Raw genomic sequence first — 16950 nt, forward strand, 5'->3', positions numbered from 1 at the left:
CATCCCCTGTTATGATCTGGTATTTGTGGATGATTACAAAAATCCCATTAGCAAAAAAACACAAAAAAACACAAGAGTATTTGGATCCTGAGCTGACCGCAATTTCCTATCTGTCAGGCCACTGTAGAAGTAGCCGTGGAGCATTCCTAAAGACACCTAGATATCTCGTCACAGCCAGAGAAACTTACTGCACCTCACAGATAGAAATGAGGAAACCTATCTTGCCTCAGAGCAGTCCTCAAAGGAATAGCAAGCCCCCAACATATAGAGCCAACGGTGATGTAAGAAAACACAATACACAGATAGGAAATATATATTAGTAAAGGTGAGGCCTGACTTCCCATGTGAAAAGAAACGGAAGGCACTCACTAGATATATGGTAAAAAGAGCTGTTTTATTCGACCATCAGGTCAGGGGGAAAGGCGTGAGGGAGGTGGGTACACACAATCTGTCGGACGATGGCCGTTTCACGTCTTTACAACCGACGCTTCCACGAGTCCATACAAACTGACATGAGTGTACTATTCTTAAGCACATTCAGGATACACCAGATCAGCAATGCCAATTAGTAAATTTAAAACCAGTGTTTTAAAAACAACCAAACATACAGAATGCAATGATAGAAGTAAAGTTGGACAAACCAAAATACTATATATTTAAGTTCAATACATTTATCTGTAATATCCACAATGCTATAGCACTTAGATATATTTTAGACATTGTTTTTACCATGTGCAGCCACAAAATAGAGAAAGGAAGGGAAGACCTTCTAAGCTAAAAAAAAAAAATAAAAAAAACTTTTTTCCTTTGATTATAGTATGAGAGAGAATTTTTTCCACAAGGAAAAATGTATATATATTCAAAAGAGGATAATTATACCTCAGAGGAAGACTGTCAGGTCATTCCTCTCATTCAATCCTAGTGGTCCCAATGCACCTTATTTCATAATATACTGAGATTCTCTCTGTAAAAGAAATTTATGAAGGTCTCCTTGCTCTATTTTCTGCTCCACTCACTCCAAACCCGCAAATCTTAGAACTGTACTATCTGCCTGATGTGCCTCTCTAATATGATTGATCAATTTTGTTGCTCCTATTCCAGTTGTTATTGAATTTTTATGCTCTCTAAAACGAACAAACATGGGACGAATGGTCTCCCTATGTAAAACATCCCACAGGGACAAAAAACGATATATACTACCATTCTTGTCCTGCATGTAATTAATTGATTTACCACATGCCAATTTCTCCCCACCTTGAAACCTCTGGCCAGCACACCGAACCTACAAAAGGAACAATGTCCACATCTGTGGTTACCTTTGGGGCTAAAAGAATGCAGCCAAGTTTGAGGGGGTATATATCGCTTTTTGATTAAAATGTCTCCCAAATGTTTGCATCTCCTGTGTGATATAATGGGTTTCTGTTTGCCTAGTTCCATGAGATCTTTATTCCTTTCTATTAAATACCAGTTTTTATTAATGATGGTACGAATTTGACTATCCATTGGACCAAACCGAAAATTAAAAAGATACCTGGAGGGACCCTCTTTATCCTTCTTATTAACTGTACTACCAATACTCGTGGCACAAGCCAATTAGCTCTTTTACTAGCCTCTTCTATATTCTTTCCTGGGTAGCCTCGTTCTAAAAAATGATTTTTTAATTCAGTGGTCTGTTCACTCAGTTTTAATGGGTCATTAGTAATTCTATTTAACCGTAAAAACTGGCTGAAGGGGACTGACTTTTTGACATGTTGTGGGTGTGCACTTTTAAAGTGTAGGAGCATGTTCCTAGCGGTCGGCTTTCTGAAGATTTCCCTAATGATTTTACCTTCTTTGACTGACAATCTTACATCTAGGAAGTCTATGGTTTCCATATAAAACTCATGTGTAAATAACATGTTAAATGTATTAACCGTGTTGAGATAAGAAATAACAAACAAAACAAATTCCTCCTCTGTCCCATCCCAAATAATCAGGACGTCATCCACATATCTAATGAATTTTTTAATGTGTCTGATAAAGGGATTGGTGGGGCTATACACTAATTCCATCTCTAGTCTTGCCAGAAATATATTGGCTAATGTACATGCCACCGGTGTACCCATGGCCACCCCGCTTTTTTGTCTGAACCAATCATGTCCGAATTTGAAGGCATTGTGCTCCAGAATAAAAGAAAGAGAGTCACGTACAAAGTCAATTGTCAGTTTTTTCTCACCTAATTTTTCTAAAGTGTCCACCACTACATTAACCCCCAATTTTTGCGGGATCCATGTATACAGGATCTCTATATCCAGAGAGGCCCATCGGAACCTCGTTTGCCAATTAAAACCCTCCAGATGCTTTACCAAGTCCCCCGTGTCTTGCACAAAAGACGGAATAGATTTTAAAAGCGGGTGTAAAACCCAATCTAAGTATCTAGAGAGGGGCTCGGTCAAAGAGCCCACCCCTGACACTATGGGGCGACCTGGTGGCATCTGCAGAGACTTATGTATTTTGGGCACGAAGTACCAATGGGGCCTCTTTGGATATGATGGTAGCAGTTTTTCCGCTTTCTTTCTTGTTAACGCTCCTAAAAGCACTGGTTTATTTAAAAGGCTCCGCAGTTTTTCTTTATAGGAATTAGTGGGGTCACTTTTTAAAGGATCATAAACTAATGTATTATTTAATTGCCTCTGAGCTTCCTTTAAATAATAGTGGGTATATCTAGCAGCACTGTACCTCCCCCCTTATCAGCATTTCTGATCGGTACATTTTTAAGTTTTTTAATTCTTTGCAAGGCTTGTTTTTCTGCTGTGGACAGATTGTCAGGTAAGCTTGGATAATGCAGTGCTTGCACTTCACGTAGAACTACCTCCTGGAACAAGTCCACATTATTACCCGCTACCACTGGTGGGCAAAAAGTAGAACTAATGCCTCCTGTGAATGCTGGTCTACTGACATCAACCCCACTGTCAATGTTCGTAACATCTTCAATGAGGTTGAGCAGTAAAACCGCATCCTGTCTGACCGCATTCAATGTGGGCTCACTATGATAAAAACTTAAGGGACCTATATTTTCGAGGGGTCCGCCCTGCACCCCAGATGTTACTTGCTCTATTGTTTGTTTGTTATTAAAAAATTTACGCAGATGTAACTTTCTACATGCCTTAAACAAATCTATTTCAAATTCAACAGGATCAAAATGTTCTGGAACACAAAAGTTTTAACCTTTTTCTAATACAGAAATCATATCACTATCCAATGAATGTTCTGTCAAGTTGAAAACTTTACAGGTATTAGGGGGGCTCAGGCTCTCTATGACACTTGTTTTCTCTTTCCTGCAGCCATGGTGCTTATGCTTGCCTCAACCCTTTCTTGTTCTCGACCTAAAGGGGCAGCCTCCTGTAATATAACCTCTGACTCCACGCTTAGTCTCCTTTTCTGAGAGGGAGGCTCGTCCATGCTACTCGAGTCAGAATTCGTGGTCCACCCGTTCTTTGCATTCCTATTTTTATTCTTATTTTTGAAGGATTGCTTAAACGGACCCTTCTTGGATTTATATTTATTAAAAACTGGTGGGCCATCCACATTGTTACTCCAGTTAAAGATTTTACTCGAGTTATAATCTGACTTATCTTTGAGGAATTTTTCCTTTTTTCGTTCCTTTATAGTGGCTTGCAACAGAATTAACTTCTTGTCAAGATTTTTTACAAACAATTTCCATTGATCTGACATTAATCTGGACTCCAATTCTCCTCTAAGTCGTATAACTCTTTTGTGACCACATCATGTTCCAGTTCATTCTTAGACAATACTAGATGTAAAAATCTCAGTGATCAATCGGCTTGTACTGATTCCCATTTCTGTTTAAAAACTGGGTTGTCCTGGTAAAAGGAGATTTTCTTTAGGATTCTCAGTCCCCTAGGGATGCGATTACAGTCATTATATGAACGTAGAGACTGCACTGACTAAAATAGTCCCACTTCTTTCTCTGCCAGGTTAGAGATTCGATGTTTCAAATTCTTAGTGCTCATAACATCTATGTCCTTCTTCACATTGCACTCTGTAAAAAATGTATCGGCGTCCAACCTCCCAGCCAAAACGCCTGTATCTCCCCCGCAGGTATCTCCTGCTGCAACAACTTCCATTTCTGCCATGCGTTTGATTTACCACCTGTCTTGAGGCCTGACTTCCTAGATACAAAAGGAAAGGAAAGAAAATGGATTGTGGTAAGTGCAAAACCCTGTGGAAAAATACCAATCTCCTGATATACAAAACCCTGAGACCACACGGTCTCTCCCCCACTATATCAGGTACTCTTGTAAATAATGGGAGACACAAAATACAAAAAAAAACAAGAAATACAAAAGTGCAAACAATCAAGTAGAACAGGGAGAATCTCCCTTTTTTTACGGTGGGGCTTGCAGAGGGGGAACCCCCATCCTCATCAAAACAGAAAAGACAATTCCTTTCCTGCAAGAAAATAGACCTTAAGCAAAATGAAAAGAAACACTAACACCCTTAGGTGTGGATCAGGCAATAAAGCAAAGAACTTGCAACTTATCTGGAATGGTACTTGAACAGGATAAATGGAAGGACAAACTCAAAGCCAATTCAGAGACTGAGGAAAAACATCTATCACCGGCCCAAGCCAGCAGACACTACTCCTCTATATAGCCCAGGCTGATCTGCAATTGGACTTCCCAAACTCCCAATCAATTCCCACATCTGTTGAGTCACAGTCAGCTTCACATATCGTTCACATTCACAATTGTGTCCCACTTGTTGATTTTTCACCATAAAATTTTAAATTTTTATCTTTATGTTTGAAGCCTGAAATGTGGGAAAAGGTTTAAAAATTCAAGGGGGCCGAATACTTTTGCATGGCACTGTAATTGACGAAATATGGAAAATTGAGAGTCCACAAGGGTTGATACTTTTTAATGGCTAACTGAAAAGATGGTAATATCAAGCTTTTAGGACTACTCAGATGTAATCATCAGGTATAATGTAACAAAATCTGAAGCGTCACATATTGATACACAACAGGAGCGACATCGCAGCGTGTAACACTAATTAGCGATCAACGATCACAAAATTGTTCCAAAATGGTGATCGTTGACACGTCGTTAATTTCCTTTATATCACTGCTACCACCGGTACAATATTGTTCGTCGTCGTTCCTGTGGCATTACACATCGCTATGTGTCACACCGCAGGAACGACGAACATCTCCTTACCTGCGTTCCACCGGCAATGTGGAAGGAAGTAGGTGTGCGGGATGTTACGTCCCGCTCATCTCTGCCCCTCCGCTTCTATTGGCCGGCCGCTTAGTGACGCCACAGTGACATCATTATGATGCCGAACGCACCTCCCCCTTGAGGGAGGGATTGTTCGGCGGTCACAGCGACTTTGCTAACCAGGTATGTGCGTGTGACGCTGCCGTAGCAATGATGTTCGCTACGGCAGTGATCACGAAATGTCGCACGAACGACGGGGGCGGGAGGTATCATGCTTGACATCGCTAGCAATCGCTAGCGATGTCGCAGCGTTTAAAGTACCCCATAGAGTAGTGCAGTAAATAAGACAAGTGATCTGAAACTAAATGATCAGTATGAGAAGAGGAGAAACAGTTGTGGCAGGAAATATATTGGAGTAATTCATGGATAAGCAGTGTGAAAGTTTTATTGTCCACTAAAAAAAATTGTTTAAAAGAACTGAGAATCTGATAATGTGTTGAAGCTTACAAAATTCATCCTCACCCATAATTACATTGCATTTGATAACAACATATATTTACAGGAGACTGGAACAGCAATGGGAAGCAAAATAGCACCACAATATGCAAATCCTTTCATGGCCAAGCAAGAATTGACCTTTTAGGCTCTTGTCCTATAAGGCCTCTAGCCTATTACCAGTACATTGACAATATTTAAATCATCTCGACAGTCTGCGCAGCAGCTGAAGTCATTCTCTGAACACTTTAATTAGTTTAATCCAACCTTAAACTTAACACTCAACTACTTTGCACTGAAATCAACATTTTGGATACCATGATCAAGTTACAGAACAATGAAATAAAGATATCCCTGTACCAGAAGCCAATTGACCATCCAATTATACCTTAAATTAGACAGTTTTCATCCAAAACACATAAAAAAAACCTATTGTGTACAGCTAAGACATCAGATACAATCGGATATGTTCCAACCCTACAGATAGAGACAATCATCTTCAGGGCCTTATAAAGACCTTTTTGATTCAGGGCTACCATCCAAGAGCAATTGAAAACCAGATTACAAAGAGCCACCAGAATATCAAAAAACATCTTCTACATTATAAACTAAAGAAGAAAACAATAGGGTACCTCTTGTGATCACCTACAATCCAAATCTACAGGTGTTAAGAGGAGCTGCACAGAAACTACAAACATTACTGCAAAAAGATGTCTGATTAAAATCTATTTTTTCAGACACCCCACTTCTGTGTTTTAGGCAGCCCCCAAATCCAAGAAGTATCATTCTCAGACGCTCACTGTCCTGTTGTGAATATAATGAGATATGGTGCTGTTCCCGAGAGTGTTTCTGGGCTCCCTCTGGTGGCTAGTGCTGGTAGTGAGTCTGATTCTGCATCTGTCGCTCAGACAGGTGCAGGGGATGTTTACTGTTCCAGGAAACCTATGGAATCCAGACTGGGGGAATAAAGAAAGGCAATTTATGTCTAGCCTTTGCCGGTGATAATTGTTTCTGCTTCATGAGAAAATGTCCTGAATTTTGTTCTCCAGCTTTGAGGCTTTTGCCTTTTCCTGTAGGTTCTGTTTTTTCATTTTTTTCTGCTCCTTTTTGGATTCTCTAGGAATTATTTCTGCAGTTTTTTTTAGTTCTTTTGCATTGGTTTTGTTTCCATGTCATCCTGGTCTGCAGCTATGCCTGATAAGTATTTTTGATTTTTCCTTCTGAGATTTAATTAGTTATCATGCACCTTTTTGTTTCTTGCATGTGAATAAGAGCTCTCCCTGCACTTTGTTTGGAGGATGATTTATTCCCAGCAAGAAAGGGAGTTTTGCTCCCAGTCTGATCTAGTGTTTGTATTTTTTGTATCTCATGTATTTGCACACGCGTTCCTGATATAGTGGGAGGAAAGTTTGTGTGATCTTTTATAGGAATTTGTGATTATCAAGTGTTGGCTTTTTTTAGGGGTTTTACTGGCTGCAACCAGCAAATCCATCCTATCCTTTTGTATCTAGCTAGTAGGGCCTCAATTTGCTTAACCCTATACTTTCCATCTGTGTGTTGTTTTTTTTTTTTATATCACCGTCGTTATATGTTGGGGGATTGTCTCTTTCCTTTGGGGCTATTCTGAAACAAGTCAGGATTCCTCATTTCACCTTTGAGTTTAGTTAGTTCTCCGGCGCTGACGAGGCATCTAGGTCGGTTAGGAACGCTCCACTGCTACTTCTAGCTGTGTTTTTGTAGTCAGTAGATTGCAGCCAGCTACATTTCCAACTACTCTTGTGCATTATCTTCCATCATTTTTTATGTTTTTGCAAGATCTTTAGTGGTCTCCTGACCATAATACTGTCCCCTCCAACAACAGGAATGTTTCCCTGCAACGAGAAAAAATGTAAAAACTGTCCATTGATACTGACAACTGACAAGATAAAGATTCCCAGCTCACATCAAGACTACAAGTTCCCAGGCACCTTTTGCGGCAGTAAAAAAAATCAATGGGGTGTACTTAATTATATGTACCAAATGTCCACTGGTGGTCTGTATGTAGGAGAGACAGGACAAAAGCTTAGAACAAGGATTAATTCTCATAGCCATACAATTAATCAAAAAAGGATAGATCTACCTGTGGCCAAGAATTTTTGGAACCCTGGCCACAGAATCATGGACATGAAAATGTTGGTATTGAAAGAAAACTCCCAGAGAGATAGAAGAGTCTGGGAGTGAAAACGTATGATGGCCTTTGATGGATGAGATGTGTGCCCTCCCATGCAGCCTGCAGCTTATTTTGGGTCATGGGGAGCATCACCCATACTTTCTGACCCTCTTCATAATTCGTTCTTATGCGATTATAACTATGCTTCTGGCTGGCTTGGTATTGTACCATGATCTTCTACACAAACCCAGACAGAATATACATCTTTTCTCTGAAACTCATGACATATTCTATCACTGATTCCACAGGAGTGGGCAGTTCTACGTCCCAGGATTCCTTAATCGTTTTTAGGTTTCCTCTATATGTAGATCACATATCAACTCAAAAGAGAAGAAAATTCTTGAGGCCTGCGGTACCTCTCGGTAAGCAAACTAAATGTGTTGGAGATACTGCTCAGAGTTGCCTCCCTGAGACAAGAACAAGATTAAGATCCCATTACATCCCATTATATCGCCCACACAGATCTTTAGTGTGTAGATGTGAATGGTAAATGTAAGGCCATCCCACCGCGACAAGGTGTACACAAACTGGGATGGTACCTAACTCCCTCTAGTATTAAAACCTCACCATGTGTCAACAGACATCAATCTGAATAAGGGCAAAGAGTGACTGGGTCCTGACTATGGACACACAGCCATGGGAGGCACTATAGATGAAATGTCTCGCTCCATGAAAAGGGGGCAGCACCCTATTTGTTCTGAATACAAGAAACTAAAGAAAATAACAAAAAGCTTAAACATGAGTAGGTATACATGCAACGTATAAGCGCATGTTCAGACTTGCCATTAGATAAAGAAAACCCAAGATGAAAATATCAATGAAACATACCCTGCTGTAAATAAGTAAAGAGCAAGGTTTTGTACATGCAAACTTTTAGAGAGGCACTGCATCAAGTTGAACATAAAGTGGGTACCTCCTTCGGAAATTCTACATAAGGAAATTATACACTGTGTGCATAATTACTCAAGTGAGTATTTTGACCATCTCAAAAAGACTTACAGAAGGATGCAGTGCTCTAGAAACTGCTAAAATATTGGGCATGATCACATAAACATCAAAAGCTTTGCTGTAAATAGTCAATTGGGTTGTAAAAATGTTTTGAAAAAAAAGATGCACATAACTGACAAATATTTGAGAAGAATGAAACATGAAGCAACAAGGAACCCATATGCTCCAGTGCTGCTTTATTCCAGGACTGCAAACTCTCTGAAGTGCCCAGAAGCTCAAGGTGTTCAATGCTCAGAGACATGGCCAAAGTAAGAAATGCTGAAACCTGACCACTAGCAAGACACATAAGTTGAAACGTGAAGACTGGGCAAAACAAAAATATAAGATAGATTTTTCAAAGCTTTTATGTACTCATGAGATTGTGGATCAGATGGATGGGCCGATAAGTAATGGGGACATACCTCCATTTTATATGCCAAAAAGGTGGCAGTGGGGTATTGCTATGGGCTGGTATTATTAAACATGAGCAAGTTACACCTTTTTGGGCTGGATGTGGACTCAAAATCAATTCCCAAACTTATTGCCAGTTTTTAACTTACTTTGAACATTTTTACATGTTCAATGAAGAAGTGACAATGTTAAACATAAAAAAAATAAAAATATACAGGGGAAAAAGTGCTATGTGATGGATAGAATCATAAGGACCACAGACAGAGAAAAATGTTGATGAAGTCCCATATACATCAAATTAAACAGGGACTGCAGTACCAAACACCTACATATCAATTGTTTACATGGAGTGAGGGGTCACAGACGGTTTTTCTACCACCTACCATACTGGTAAATATACTATCAGAATTATGTGTTATTGCCTCCCTATGTACCATTATATTGGCATGCTGTTTTCTTGAGATTGGCTGTAACCCATAAAATGATCATTTTAATATTTATCTTATTATTCTTATACTATTTATTTATTGATTATTTTGGGTGCCCCTTTGAATTATTATCGTTTCAGCACATTAATTGTGGAATTTCCTAAGGCATTTAACCCATGTAAACAATTGATATGTAGGTGCTTGGTACTGCAGTCCCTGTTTACTTTGATGTATATGGGACTTCATCAACATTTTTCTCTGTCTGTGGTCCTTATGATTCTATCCATCACATAGCACTTTTTCCCCTGTATATTTATGTATTTTAATATTTATTAATAAAATACTGCTTTTAAACTCTTTAACATTGTCACTTCTTCATTGAACATGTAAAAATGTTCAAAGTTGGTTGAAATATGGTACCGAAGTGCGGTTAAATTATTTGGACAATTGGTTGAGTAACCAGTTTTTAACTTAGAAGATATTTTCTTCAAGCAGTAGTGCAACAAAAATCTTACATCCTTCAAGAAAAACATTATTTTTATGAAGGACAATGCTTTATTACATACATCAAAGTACTCCACTGCTTGGCTACCTAGTAAAATGCCTTAAATATTAAGGAATAATGACATGACCCACTTCCTCACCTGATCTAAACCTCATTGAGAATTATGTTCCCTTTTTAATGGGAGATTTACTGTGAAGGAAAAGGGAGCCTGTGGTTGATGTTGTCCAAAAAGTTGATTATCAACAGATTAAGAAACAAATTCAACAGCTGAAATCTTTACATGTCTCTAGAGCATTGCTGACTGCAAATTACTAAATGTTACCTTAATGCAGAGGCACAGAACCTATTTTGGCCAAGGGCTACATTATCATATTGAACCAATTCCAATGTCCGCAAGTTTTAAAGAGATATTTAAATGAATACATCACCAAAATGACCATCAGTTCATGACTGCAGTACATCACCGGAACCCAGTTTTGAAAAGTTGTGAGATTATATTTCTGCTCAAGTTTTGCTTTAAAAATGCAACATGAACATACCCTAACTTTCATTACGTTTTAGAGCAGATACTGTGCATAATCCTCCTCATAATATAAAAAAAAGTTTTGATTTTTAATATAGCACATCATCTGACAAATTATGAATTGCTACATCTATAAGAGATCAGAACCACCATAAGAACATGAATGCAGAACTACAGAAGGTACGTGAACACAGCCCTAGAACCATCAGCAGTACATGATGGTAGTACCAAGCTTAATATAGTAATCAATTGCATTGTTAAGTCAGCAACATATACACTTGTATTGCATGAACCTACAAGTCTCAGTATGTTTTTAACAGTGGTAAAAAGATACTGGGAGTTATTTTTACCAGCCATCATCACACTGCAGAGCATATAGGAACCACAGTATTGATGAGACAGTCTCTTTCACAAATAAACATTTTCATTCAGGTACTTTATAGGTGACATTCTCTGATTAAAGTAATTCCCATCCCTTTTGTCTCCAGACACAATGATGATTTTACATATCTGCAACTCATCTCTCCAGATTTTCCTGTTTTCTGGTCTTCTGAAACACATTCCAACACAATGCCATTAAAAATAACAGTGTATTACAATGCTCCATGCATACAAATAACTGCTCTTCACTACCCCCCTGATTAAATAATTGCCTCCCAAATACATATACACACACACACTGCTCCATTCTATAATATCCTCCGTTGCTGTCCATCACCATAATGTCCCCCCATGTTGCCCCTCTCCATAAAATCACCCCTTGATGTCCCTCTGCATTGTATCCTTCCACACTGTCCTTCTGTATAATATCCTCCCACACTGCTTATTTCCATAATATTCTCCCATGGTGCCTCTCCCCATAATATCCCCCCCAGCATCCCTCTCCATAATATCCTTCCACACTGCTCGTTTCAGTAATGTCCGCAGTAGAGTTGAGCGCGGTTCGCGGTTCGAGGTTCTCCAGTTCGAGGCTCGAGTGATTTTTGGGGGTGTTCTAGATCGAACTAGAACTCGAGCTTTTTGCAAAAGCTCGATACTTCTAGATACGTTCGAGAACGGTTCTAGCAGCAAAAAGCAGGGCTTTTTACAGCTACAGTGTGCAGGAGCAATCGCTGGCAGCCTGCCACAAGCTGGTAACCAAGATAAACATCGGGTATCCAAGCAAAGCGCTTTTGTTAGTAATCCGATGTTTATCCTAGTTACGTGCAGGAAGCCCACACTTCCCCGCTCAGCTCACTCCACCCCCTCCTGCCCGCGGCATGTACACACGTACACACACACACACACACACACACACTGCACTCTGCACACATGGTCCCGCTCGGCTTACCTGCGGTGATGAAGTCCCGCCATCCCGACCTCAGCGCTGTCACTGTCCTCCATGGCCGCCGCTTGTCACATCACCTTCTCTCGCTTCCGACCCGAGACTGACTAGAGGTGACGTCACGGGCCTCTCGCGATGCTTGGCTGTGAAGGCAGCGGTCATTGAACTCAGTGACAGGTGCTGTTAGCAGTGCTGGAGATCAGCGCAGGTAATGTACCTTGCTGACAGCAGCACTTGTCATGCCCTGCAGTGACCTGGGCTGACCCATTGATGTTAGCTCAGGTCACTGCACTGCTCTCCCAGCCAATGGGGAACATCCTGCTCTTCATTGACTGGGACAGTGTGGATCGTCATGGCAACCCCTTGGATTACACCAGACCTGGATTTGTTTTTCTTTCTAATAAATTGGTTAAAGAGGGAATGTTTTGGGGAGTGTTTTTTCAAATAAAAATGTGTTTGTCGTCTATTTTTTTTTATTACTGACTGGGTTGGTGATGTCGGGTATCTGATAGACGCCTGACCTCACCAACCCCAGGGCTTGATGCCAGGTGACATTACACATCTGGTATTAACCCCATATATTACCCCGTTTGCCACCGCACCAGGGCGCGGGATGAGCTGGGGCGAAGCACCAGGATTGGCGCATCTAATGGATGCGCCACTTCTGGGGCGGCTGCGGCCTGCTATTTTTAGGCTGGGGAGAGTCCAATAACCATGGACCTCCCTAGTTTGAGAATATCAGACCCCAGCTGTCTGCTTTACCTTGGCTGGTGATCCAATTTTGGGGGGACCCCTACGTGTTTTTTTTTTTTTAATTATTTATTTAATTTAAAATAACAGCGTGGGGTGCCCTCAGTTTTGGATTACCAGCCAAGGTGAGGTTGCCAGCTGTGGTCTGCAGGCTGTAGCCGTCTGCTTTACCCTAGCTGGCTACAAAACTAGGGGGAACCCTACGTCATTTTTTTTTTTTCCATTTTTTTGGCTAAATACAAAGCTAAGCACCCCTTAGTGCCACATGAAAGGCACCAAAGGGTGCAAAATTACAAAATGCAGGAGAGTGGGACATTATGTGTCTTTCTGCCATTATAATGACAGAAAAGACTGATATGAAGTGCACAAGCACAAGAAAATCACCAGAGCGCTCTACGCTGTGAAAAGCAGTAGAAAATGGCACTGGAGTGAACATGTGACCGCCTCATGTAGGATGAAGCTATGGATCCTGGGTAAATTTATGCATTTACCCTCCTTCAGTTTTTTTGCAGTACACAAAAAAAACGGAAGGCACATGGATGACAAACAGATGACATACGGACCGTCTACGGAACGGAAACGGATGCCACACGGATGCACCCGTGAAAAAAAACGGACTGTTTTTTGCAGACCGCAAAAATGGATCGGTCGTGTTAATGTAGCCTTATTCTGATCTGCCGTTTATAAACAGCAGGCAGAAATAAGTGAATAACGCCCCCCGGCGTCAGAAAATCTCCGGGGTTTCAGGGCTAGCTAAGACCATGGATATCATGATTCAGGACAGTTTTTCCGGTCCCCGCTCACGTGATCACAGGTATACACCGTACACCGATGATCACGTTACATTAAATGACAGTGCCGGTAAAAAATTATTTATCTCCCATTTGGCATGAACAAACACTTCTTCGCCACTTCTTCTCCACTTCTTCTCCACTTCTTCTCCACTTTTTCTCCACTTTTTCTCCACTTCTCCATTTTTTCTCCATTTTTTCTCCACTTTTTCTCCATTTTTTTCTCCACTTTTTCTACACTTTTTCTACACTTTTTCTCCGTTCTTTTTCTATGGTCGGTCTACCCATTAGCTCTGCCATGCATAGTGTAGCTCTACACCTACTGCACATGTTACTTTATGATTGACATCTCTTTCGTACCAGAGCTGTCTAAGCCTACTCTGACCCCATATTTGTCATTACTATATTGTCCTTGTACTGTATTATGACATTTGTATCATGTGTTTCATTTCTTGCTGTGTTGCAATTTTTTTGCTGCATCCCAATTGTACCTCTACATTGTTCGAGTTTATGCTATTGTTCTCTCACTCTTATGTGATACTGATTATTGTCATTTTTCAGGATTACATGCAGATAAGTCCAATCTGACGAAGGCTCAGGCCGAAACGTCATTTGTAACTTGTTTTGGACAAAAACATATATGCTTATGAAAAAAAAAATTTTCTTAATACGGACCAATAAAGAGTGATTTTGCATTACTATCCGTTGTGACTTACTGACTTAGTCTGGGAGATTTAGAGTGCCGAGGTTACTCACTAATTTTATCTATTATTACCTCTGAGCACCTATATACCAGTGAGCAGAGCTTCCTCTACAGTAGTTCTCCTGATTAGGCATGCCCTTACCTCATAAGCAGGGCATTGCAGCTTTGGTAGCAACCATTACGACATGGACTCTGCTGCTGTGGATCCGGGGAGAGTGAGTGCAGATTCATTGCACCCACACTCCTCACATAAAGGGTCCGCACTCCTAGAAAATGGGGGATACGTTCCCTGAGTGTCTCCCCCCCCCATATTCTAGACGATCCAGAGTCGTCGTGGGACCCCTTTATTTTTTTTCTTACAATAAATTGGTGAAAGAGGAAATGTTTTGGGGACTGTTTTTTCAAATAAATTTCTTTTGTCGATTTTTTTTTTTTGTTAGTACTGACAGTTTATAATGTTGGGTATCTAATAGACGCCATGACATCACAAACTGCTGGGCTTAATCTCAGGTGACTTTACAGCTAGTATCAACCCGATTTATTACCCCGTTTTCCACTGCACCAGGGCACGGGATGAGCTGGGGTGAAGCGCCAGGATTGGCGCATCTAGTGGATGCGCCACGTCTGGGGTGCCTGCGGCCTGCTATTTTTAGGCTGTGAAGGCCCAATAACTATGGACCTTCCCACCCTGAGAATACCAGACCACAGCTGCCCGCTTTACCTTGGCTGGTGATCCAATTTGGGGGGGACCCTACTTTTATTGTGTAATTATTAATATTTATAAAATAATTATAAAAAAAGAGCCTGAGGGGACCTCCACATTGGATCCCCAACCACGGTAAAGCTGCCAGCTGTGGTTTTCAGGCTACAGCCGTCTGCTTTACCCTAGCTGGCTATCAAAAATGGGGGGACCCAACGTCATTTTTTTTTTAACTATTTTTTAAATAGAAAAAATTAATGGGCTTCCCTGTATTTTGATTGCCAACCAAGGTAACGGCAGGGAGATGGGGGTGGCAACCCATAGCTGTCTGCTTTATCTGCGCTGAGAATCAAAAATACCGCGGAGCGCTACGTCATTTTTTTTTAAAGATTTATTTTTACAGCACTGTGATGTCCAGCAATCAAAATACAGGGAAGCCCATTTTGTTTTTAGGTATTGAAATAAATAATTAAAAAAAAATATATATGGGCTCCCGCTGCATTTTTTGTATTGCTAGCTAAGGGTAATCCAAGCAGCTACTGGCTGCTAACCCCCACTGCTTGGTGTTACCTTCACTGGCAATGGAAAATCCAGGGAAGCATTTTTTATTTTTTTTGCCAAAAAACTACAAAAAAAGGACGTGAGCTTCGCCATATTTTTGTATGCTAGCCAGGTATAGCAGGCAGGTGCTGGAAGAGTTGGATACAGCGCCAGAAGATGGCGCTTCTATGAAAATGCCATTTTCCGAGGCGGCTGCAGACTGCAATTCGCAACAGTGGGGCCCAGAAAGCTCAGGCCAACCTGTGCTGCGGATTCCAATCCCCAGCTGCCTAGTTGTACCTGGCTGGACACAAAAATGGGGCGAAGCCTACGTCATTTGTTTTCTAATTATTTCATGAAATTCATGAAATAATAAAAAAAGGGCTTCCCTTTATTTTTGGTTCCCAGCCGGGTACAAATAGGCAACTGGGGGTTGGGGGCAGCCGTACCTGCCTGCTGTACGTGGCTAGCATACAAAAATATGGCGAAGCCCACATAATTTTTTCAGGGGGCAAAAAACTTCTGCATACAGTCCTGGATGGAGTATGCTGAGCCTTGTAGTTCGCAGCTGCTGTCTGTCTGTATGGAGAAGAGCAGACTGTAGCTGCAGAACTACAAGGCTCAGCATGCTCCATCCAGGACTGTATGCAGAAGTTTTTTGCCCACCAAAAAAATGACGTGGGCTTCGCCATATTTTTGTATGCTAGCCAGGTACAGCAGGCAGCCACGGGCTGCCTCCAACCCCCAGTTGCCTATTTGTACCCGGCTGGGAACCAAAAATATAGGGAAGCCCGTTTTTTTTAATTATTTCACTTATTTCATGAAATAATTAAAAAACAAATGACGTGGGCTTCGCCCCATTTTTGTGTCCAGCCAGGTACAACTAGGCAGCTGGGGATTGGAATCCGCAGCACAGGTTAGCCCGAGGTTTCTGGGCGCCTCTGCTGCGAATTTCAGTCCGCAGCCGTCCCAGAAAATGGCGCTCTAATAGAAGCGCCATCATCTGGCGCTGTATCCAACTCTTCCAACAGCCCTGGAGCCGGCTGGCTTGTTGGGTAATCATGAGTTAATACTGGCTTTGTTTTACTAGCCAGTATTAAGCCAGAGATTCTTAATGTCAGGCACGTTTGACCCGGCCATTAAGAATCTCCAATAACGGGTTAAAAAAAAGACACCACACAGAGAAAAAATACTTTAATAGAAATAAATACACAGACACATTAGAGACTCCATCTTTATTACCCCCTGTCAGCCCAATAAATCCCCAATAAACCTTGATGAGCTGGGGCACCTCATCCTCACTACAATCCTCACTAGTGTAGTAGTAGTGATGATTGTAGTGAGGATGAGGTGCCCCAGCCCATC

The sequence above is a fragment of the Anomaloglossus baeobatrachus genome, chromosome 6, assembly GCF_048569485.1.
Source record: "Anomaloglossus baeobatrachus isolate aAnoBae1 chromosome 6, aAnoBae1.hap1, whole genome shotgun sequence".
Taxonomy (NCBI): domain Eukaryota; kingdom Metazoa; phylum Chordata; class Amphibia; order Anura; family Aromobatidae; genus Anomaloglossus; species Anomaloglossus baeobatrachus.